The 7,996-nt window shown below is 50.9% G+C and overlaps 1 pseudogene; it reads right to left on the minus strand.

Annotated features, from left to right (window-relative positions):
- Positions 1 to 5,526: 5,526 nt before the first annotated feature.
- On the minus strand, positions 5,527 to 6,879 carry LOC144753989 (keratin, type I cytoskeletal 18-A pseudogene; annotated as a pseudogene).
- Between the last annotated feature and the right edge of the window lie 1,117 nt (positions 6,880 to 7,996).

Genomic DNA, 7,996 nt, shown 5'->3' on the forward strand with positions numbered 1-7,996 from the left:
AAGTATAACTGTGTTTGGTATACCTGATTGGTTCATTGGATTTACTATCAGTCCCGAGTAAAGTGCACCAGGAGTGCCAGGGCTTGTAAATGCCAATACTGCTAGTGGGCCTGCAGCGCTGGTTGCGCCACCCACAGAAGCAGCCTTAAAATGTGTCTAGGGTCTGCCGTTGCAGAACCTGCGTGCAGTCTGGTACTGTCATGCTGGCTGGGCAAGTGCACACACTTGCCAGCCCCTAAACCTTCCCTTAACTTCATATTAGTCACCCCTATGGTAGGCCTGAGGGCAGGGTGCATTGTAAGTGTAAGGTAGAACATGCCCTGATGTGTGTGGCATGTTCTAATAGTGAATTACTGCCAAATTCGTTTTTCACTATTGTAAGGCTACCAGTTCCCTTCTAGGCCAGATGGGCTGCTGGAATTATTACACTCTATAATCCCAGCAGGCTCAGGGAACATGGTAGAAATTAATGTTTAGTATGCCTGAACTCAGAATAATAAAATACTTCTTTTAGTAAAGTTTATTTTAATATCCTGTGTTTGCAAATGCTACTTTTAGAAAGCTAGCATTTGCTTGTCTAACCATTTCAGCCCGCCTCTGCTTTTGTGTGTATCTGACTGTCTGAGTTGTGTGAGTGACAGGGCTGGGAGTTGACAGGTTGTGAATAGCAGGATGACACCTTAGTGGGTGGTGGGAGTTTCCCCTGAATGATGCATCAGGCTGTGCTCTGCCCCCACAATGCTGGCTCCGCCCTCCTGGGGAGCGACTGATGACTCAGCCTGCACCTGGCCCAGGAAGGACCGAAGCTTGTCAACAAAGTGCTCAGGCTGCCCCTGTCCTCACAATGCCGGCTCCGCCCCCCTGGGGAGCGGCTGATGTGCCTGCCCTCACACTGAATGCAGAAGCAGAAGTACCCACCACAAGTGCTCAGGAGCTGAGAGCAGTTATGCAGAGGCCCCCCTGGCCTGTAAGAACAAAAGAAACTGTGTATAAAAGTAGGAGCCCTGCTCCTTGTAAATCAGAATCCTGTTTTACCACAAAGGACCTCTGCCCGACTAGAAGGAGAAGAGACGCTGGAAGGACTGGCCTGCTGCTTGCCTTGCTGAGAAAGGAGAGGAAGAAGACTTGCTTTAAAGACTTTGCTGCTTTGTGCTCTAAACATTCTCCAAGGGCTTGATTGAGCTTGCCCCCTGAACTGAACCCCAGGACCAGTGGGTTCTCCTGTGCTTTGGCTCGTCCCCTGCCTGAGGCCGAGTATTTCCTCCCGCCGGAGGTGAAGTCTGCCCCCTCTAGCCCCCTCCTAGGGCCGTGGTACTCGGGAGCCAGCCTGCCCTCTTGCCCTTGAGAGCCTCGCTCCACCCGGAGTCGCTCTCTGCCCCAGGGCTAAGGCCGGCCGCTCCTCTACCCCTGCCTGCTTCACGGAGCCCTTGAGGAGACTTCAGCCCCTCCCGCCGGAATCCCGGGGACTCGAGCAGCCTGTGCCCGGGCATCTAATTGCACCCGGCTGCCCTGCCTTGCTCTGCCCCCCAGGAGAGGCCGCACCGCACTGTGAAGGGTGCCTTGCCTCCCGGAGATCCTTCGCTGTCAGAAGGGACCCCTCTGCACTGACAATTCCTGAAAGAAAGCATTCCTGAAGGTGCCTTGGCCCCAGAGGCTCCTCTCACCCTTCCCTGCTCCTCACTGCAGCCGGGAGCCCCCACCTCTGGAAAAGGCCCGGGGCTCCTCTGATCGCCTGCTTGCTGCTCTGCTCCGAGCTCAGCCCCCACCTCGGGAAAAGGCCCAGGGTTTTTCAAGCCCCTCTCTGGTCTCCATTCCAAGCATACCGCGAGATGCGTGAGAGTTGGTAGGGGCCGAGTCAGTTTCACCCTTGAAGGCAGGAGAGGCGCTGCGAGGCGCTCCGAAGGCTGGGGAGGGTCCCAAAGCCCCAGAACAGAGAGAGACTATCCTTTGGAAGGGGATAACAAGGAGAGAACACTGAAGGACCTATTTTTCTGAAGGAAAGCAATTGAATTCTTTTCTTGGAACAAACAAACAACCATTGAAAGCTACAACTAAGAACCTTTGCCTATTTACAACCTGTGGTGCTACAAAAACGTTATTTGGTCTTGTGATAAGTCTGTTGAGTTACATATATATATTTTTTACATAAAGAAGCGTATTTTTATATATATTCACAGCCTGGTGTCCATTTGTGGGGGGATTGGTATATTTTACTGTGTGTGTGATTACAAATGCTTAACTGAATAACGCCTGAAGAATAGCCTTGGCTGCTCACGCCACGCACCTAGAGGGTGAGCAAGGGTAATTCTAAGGGGTCATCCTTTGCCCTGACTTAGAAGAGAGGGTCCCTGCTTGTCACAAGTGCATACTTGCGCCAACCAGAGACCCCCAATTCTAACATACAGGCTGGATGAAGACAGCATCCTGGACTTAATAGCAGAGCTCAAACCCATACTTGAACACCCCACACGCAGGGCACACCTCATCCCCACCCATGTACAGGTCCTGTGCTCACTGCACCTACTGGCATCAGTGAGTTTCCAGGGGGTGATAGCCACAGCAGGAGGGGACTCTTCTTCCACGCGGACCTTGATGCAATGGTACAGAGGCTGCATCACCATATCCAATTCCCCAGCACGCTACAGACACTAGACCAAACCAAGCAGGAGTTCTATCAGATTGAACAATTCCCCCACATCATTGGCCGCATAGATGGGACCCATGGGGCTATTTCCCCCCTCTCAGAACGAGTTTGTGTTAAGGAATCACAAGTCCTACCATTTCCTGAACATACAGGTAGTATGCAATGCCAAGCATATTATCACTGACATCGTACCAAAATACCCAGGCAGCACCCACGATTCATCTTTCGCCACAATGGGACTCACAGACGACTCACAAATAGTGAATTTGGTGATGGCTACCTACAAGGTAAACACATTGGTAACAAGGACACACCAGTGAAGCGCAGCAGTTGCAGGACTGTGTTTAACCTGATTCTTCTCACCCTACAGGTGACAGTGCCTATGCTGTCCGTGACTACATACTGACCCCGTACCTGAATCCTGCCACCGCTGGGGAGCAGAGGTACAGCAGTGCCCAAACAGCCTTCTACTGTACCATTGAGAGGACCTTTGAGATACTCAAGAGCCGTTTCTGCTGCCTACACAAGAGTGGAGGGGTACTACAGTACAGCCCCGAGACCTGTTGCAAGATCGTGGTTGCATGTGCCCTGCTGCACAACATCGCTACCAGGAAAGGCACCCCAGTGGAGCTCACTGATTCAGAACCATCTGTTGAGGAGGGGCCAGCTCCAAGATGCAGGCCAGCCGGTGTCATTGGCGTGGCTGCCGGGAGCCAGAGATGATCACACTGAACTATTTCCAGGTGAGAAATTATTACACAATGCAACAGATTGTTGCAAGACTGTGTTTTAATTTCCTTACATACAGGGAATTTCACATTACACAGCCTGTGTTGCACACTATATAGTTTTAAATGTCCAGCACATGTTGAACACACAGTGCAAAAAAATCATATTTAACATGGGTCTGTGTGCAATGGGTTAACTCACCCATTGCCATGTGTTAGTCAGGGCACCTCAACGTCGGCGTTGACGGCTTGTAGCCCCTCACTCAGAGTGCACAGTGCCCTCTCCTGAAGCATTGCCAGCCCTATCCTAACGCACACTACGGTTCCTGTCCTGTGGGAGTGGTGGAGTGATGCTGCTGTGGCTCGATTGTTTATCCTCCTCCAGTGAGCTGAGGGCTCCTGTGCCCGCAGTGGCTGCTGCCCGCAGCTGGTCCACCGCACATGTGACCTGTACTAGTCCCCTGGCCACCTCCTTTCTGCAGTGTGCCAACTCAAGCTGCATGCGGATGCAGCAACGTGAGGTGGCAGAGGACAGCCGGCTAACAGCCCTTGTATATAAGTCCAGGCGTGTGTGGAGTCACTGTCTCTCCCTGCGACTGGCTGCATAGTCTTCTCACAGCTCAGCACACAGTGCCTCCAGGACACCTGTCAGGCCCATGAAGCCCACCCTCATTTGCCGCTGAATTGATTGTATTGTCTTTGCCTGAAGGTGCTGTACCTCCAGCAGGTGGCCCTCAAGCCCTCTGAAGACCGTGTCCTCTCCTGCGGCTGCTGTGCTTGTGGACAGACGTGCCCTGCACCTGGTTGTAATAGCTGGAATGTGCAGGGGACTGTGCTCTCTGTGTCAGACTTGCCCTACACTTGCTCCCCATCCTCATCTGTGTCGAGTGTTTCTGACTCCAGTGGTGGCAATGGTGCTACTGCGATGCGCCGTGGGCGATTCTCTGGGATCACTGGGCTGCCTTTCTCGTCCTCTTGCCCTGACACTTCCACCCTGTGGGATTCGTCCTCTCCTCCTGCCATCAGTCCCTGTGTTTTTGGGTGTGCTGTGGACATAAATGCACACATTAATTTGGTGTCCTGTCTTGCTATTGTCATGCAAAAAATTACACTGTTTGGAGTTACATGGGTCCTAGCTGTCTGTATTTTGCCTTTCCTGATACACACATACTGATTGACCCTTGCTGGTTGTCACTGCTCCACTGTTTGGTGCATGTGACTACATCTCCCATAATGCATTGCTGTTTGTGCTTGTGTGCATGCACTGGACTTGCATTTCTGTTGGGTGCCTGGGTCTCTCCTGGGTATGTGGGTGAAGTAGGGAGGTATCAGGGGTGTGAAGGCCGGCTTCTTACCTTGTCTGGGGTCTGGGGGTTTGGAGCTGTGAAGGTCTGCCACGCCACTCACACTCTCCGGCAGCAGGGTCCTCTCGACCAATTCCTCCAGTGGCATGGTATCAGTGGCCGTGGACATCCCACCACCGGTCTTTCTTGCCTCCTCCAGCCTGGCAGCAACCTTTTCTTTAGACCGCTGGCACATGTTGTGCCAGCGTTTTCACAGGTCTTCTACGCTGCGGTGGGTAACACCAATGGAGTTGACCTTTTCCTGGATGTCAGCCCAGATTCTGCGTTTGCGGGTCTCTGGCACACGCAGGGATTTTTTTCCAAATAGCAGCTCATGGCTCACCACCATCTCCTGGATGAGCACCTCCTGCTGCCTTTCAGAGAACTTCTGTTTTCTCTTGCTGGTTGTTTCCCCCTGCTGCTTATGGTGTATGTCCATTTCTCCTGTCTCTGTAGCAGTGCACTGGTGCCTCAGCCCTCCTTCCAGCCTCTCACTCTGCTTCTGAAACTCAGGTGCAGCTTGGGTAGTCACACTTCCTGGTTGTGATGTCATCAAGCTGCACCTGAATTTCGATTCGCCGATTTGCGATTCCTTAATTGCGATTTCGCAATTAAGGAATCGCAAATTTGGTATTCGCATTCAAATCTGTGAATTTTTGGGAATCGCTAACTTTTTTTTTTGGGCTATCATAATTTATTGGCAAATAGAAGGGCCGGAGGTAAAAAAGTTGCAATCTATTTCTTGAACATTGTCACCAAATCACAGCTTCACTTTTTTCAATGCATGGTACGGGAACGTCAAGGGCTCGGTTTAGGACTTGATGACTTTTGTGTTGTTGCTCTCAGACACCACCTTCCCATCGACAACCTTCTGTGTGGTGGTGATGACATTTTTCACCATCTGTGTGGTGGAGGCAGAACTGCTGGTCAGGGCATTCTGCAGGGTAAATTCATCATCACCATCCAATAACCGCCTGTAAGTCTCGATTTCTGCCTCCAGCTTCATCTTAATGTTGAGTAGGGACTGGTACTCGTGGGACTGCCGCTGGAGGTTGTTGCGCACCTGGGTGAGATCTTCCTCCAGCCGCAAGAGGATGTTGTTGATCTGATCCAGCTGCATTGCATAGCGTCCCACTGTATCTCCAAGGCTGTCTTCTAGGTTAGCATTCAAACTTTGCATGGACTCCAGCTCGATCTCCAGGCCTTGGAGAGTCCGACGTAGGTCTATGACCGTGGTCCAGGAGGACTGCAACAATTAATTTTCGTGTGTGACCTGGACTGTGAACTCTTCCACCTGGTGCTGGAAGTTCTTGTCTGCTTCCTCCCTGTTGTTCTGTGCCAGCTCATCGTACTGTGACCGGATTTCAGCCATGATCTTGCCCAGGTCCTGGGTTTTGGGAGCATCTACCTCCACGGTCAAACCTGAGCTGGCAATCTGAGCCTGCAAGTTGTTCACCTCATCCTCATGGTTCTTCTTCAGGAAGATCAGCTCCTTACGCAGGGACTCAATTTCATTCTCAAGGTTCAAACTGTTCATGTTGGTGTCATTAATCACCTTCCGAAGTCCAGCAATGTCCATCTCCACCGATGTTCTGATAGCTTGTTCGGTTTCATACTTGACTCGGAAGTCATCAGCTGCCAGGTGGGCGTTGTCGATCTGCAGGACCAGCTGGGCATTATCCACGGTGCTGTCATGAACCTGCAGCCTCAGGTCCTCCAGGGACCGGTAGTACAGGCTCCAGTCCTTGGTGCTCGGCCCCTTCTTCTCCAGGTATTCCCGGATCTTCACCTCCAGGCCCTGGTTGGCCACCTCCAGGCTGCACACCTTGTCCAGGTAGGTGGCCTGAGGGTCGTTGAGGTCCTGCATGGTCTCCTTCTTGTTCTGGCCCCCCCAGAGCCGGACAGGCTGCAGCTGCTGCTGGACCCGTCGTAGCCCCCATTGCCCCCGCCGTAGCCCCCGTGCCTCCGCCGTAGCCCGAGCTCACGGTGGAGACTCTGGACACGGACATCCGGGCGCCCTGGCCCCCGCGTGCATGCTGGCAGAGCTGCCCAGGGGCCCAAACCTCTTAAACCCCTGCACGCTCTGGCTGGAGCCCAGCGGCCGGTAGCTGCTGCCCCCGGACACCGTGGTCGAGTACATGACATTGGAGGAGCAGCTGCTCATGGTGCGGAGGGAGTCGCAAAGGGAGCGGGGACGGACGAGGAGGGATGCGTTGCCGGGGGATGTTGTGGGAATTGCTAACTTTTAGCGTAGTTTTAATTACATCGGGTGATTCTCAAAATGCAATTTGCAAAAAATCGCATTTTGAAAATCACAAATTCTGAGTTTGATACATATGGCCCAAAGTATTTTATGCAGAAGAAAAGCCATAGGAAAAAAAAACTATCCTACCATTGCATAATACATTGTATTCTTCCGTGTTAGTTAGATCCCATTGTTCACCACACTCGACATTTCTTCAACATATCAAAAAGTATAGAAATTACCAAGTTGCAGAAAGTAAAGAAAACCATTGAAAGAGAAACGTTGAAAGACAAACTTTGTAATTACCCATTAATAGCACTGTCACAGGTAAAAAGACCACATACTTAGTAAACCATATAACCACATTCCTAAAAAGGTACAGATAATTATAGAAATCATATGAAAACACGATTAGAAAAACAATTAAATAAAAAAAATTATGACTTACATTTCACAGTTCCCATAAACTGCAAAGGTCTCAATTGTTCATACAAACGAGGCCTGTCTCTAATCCCCAAGAGTATTTAGGCCTCGGGTGATCGTCCATCCTGAATAGTTCCCTTTTTGAGAGAAGGCCCACCTTGTCTCCTCCTTGGGGTCCCAAATATATCTGTTTGATTACTTACCATGTTAGGTCTTTACTGTTATGATGGTATGTTTGATAATGTTCGACCAGAGGTGCCCCACTGTGCTACTCTTTACTCTAGTGCTGCAGAATTCTACATTTCACTTTCAGAGTGGTTGGTCTGACATACAAAAGTGCACAGGGACACCAAGTAGCGTAGATTACATCCTGCGAATTACAATTGCTGAAACTTGTCAGAACTACAGCCACATCCTGATGAGTGAAGTCACTTGTGTTTAAACTGACTTTTACACCCTGTACATTGGCTACATTTGTAGTGACCCACTACTACTGGGAGTAGCCATGGTGTGTTTAAATTGGCTCTAGGTGGTTGGGGTAGAGCAGCCTTCACCAGGGCGTCCTTAAGGTTTTTTCTGTTGAAGGCTGCGCTACCCAAATTTGACGCTTTTG

This window comes from Lissotriton helveticus, chromosome 5_1, assembly GCF_964261635.1.
Source record: "Lissotriton helveticus chromosome 5_1, aLisHel1.1, whole genome shotgun sequence".
NCBI lineage: Eukaryota > Metazoa > Chordata > Amphibia > Caudata > Salamandridae > Lissotriton > Lissotriton helveticus.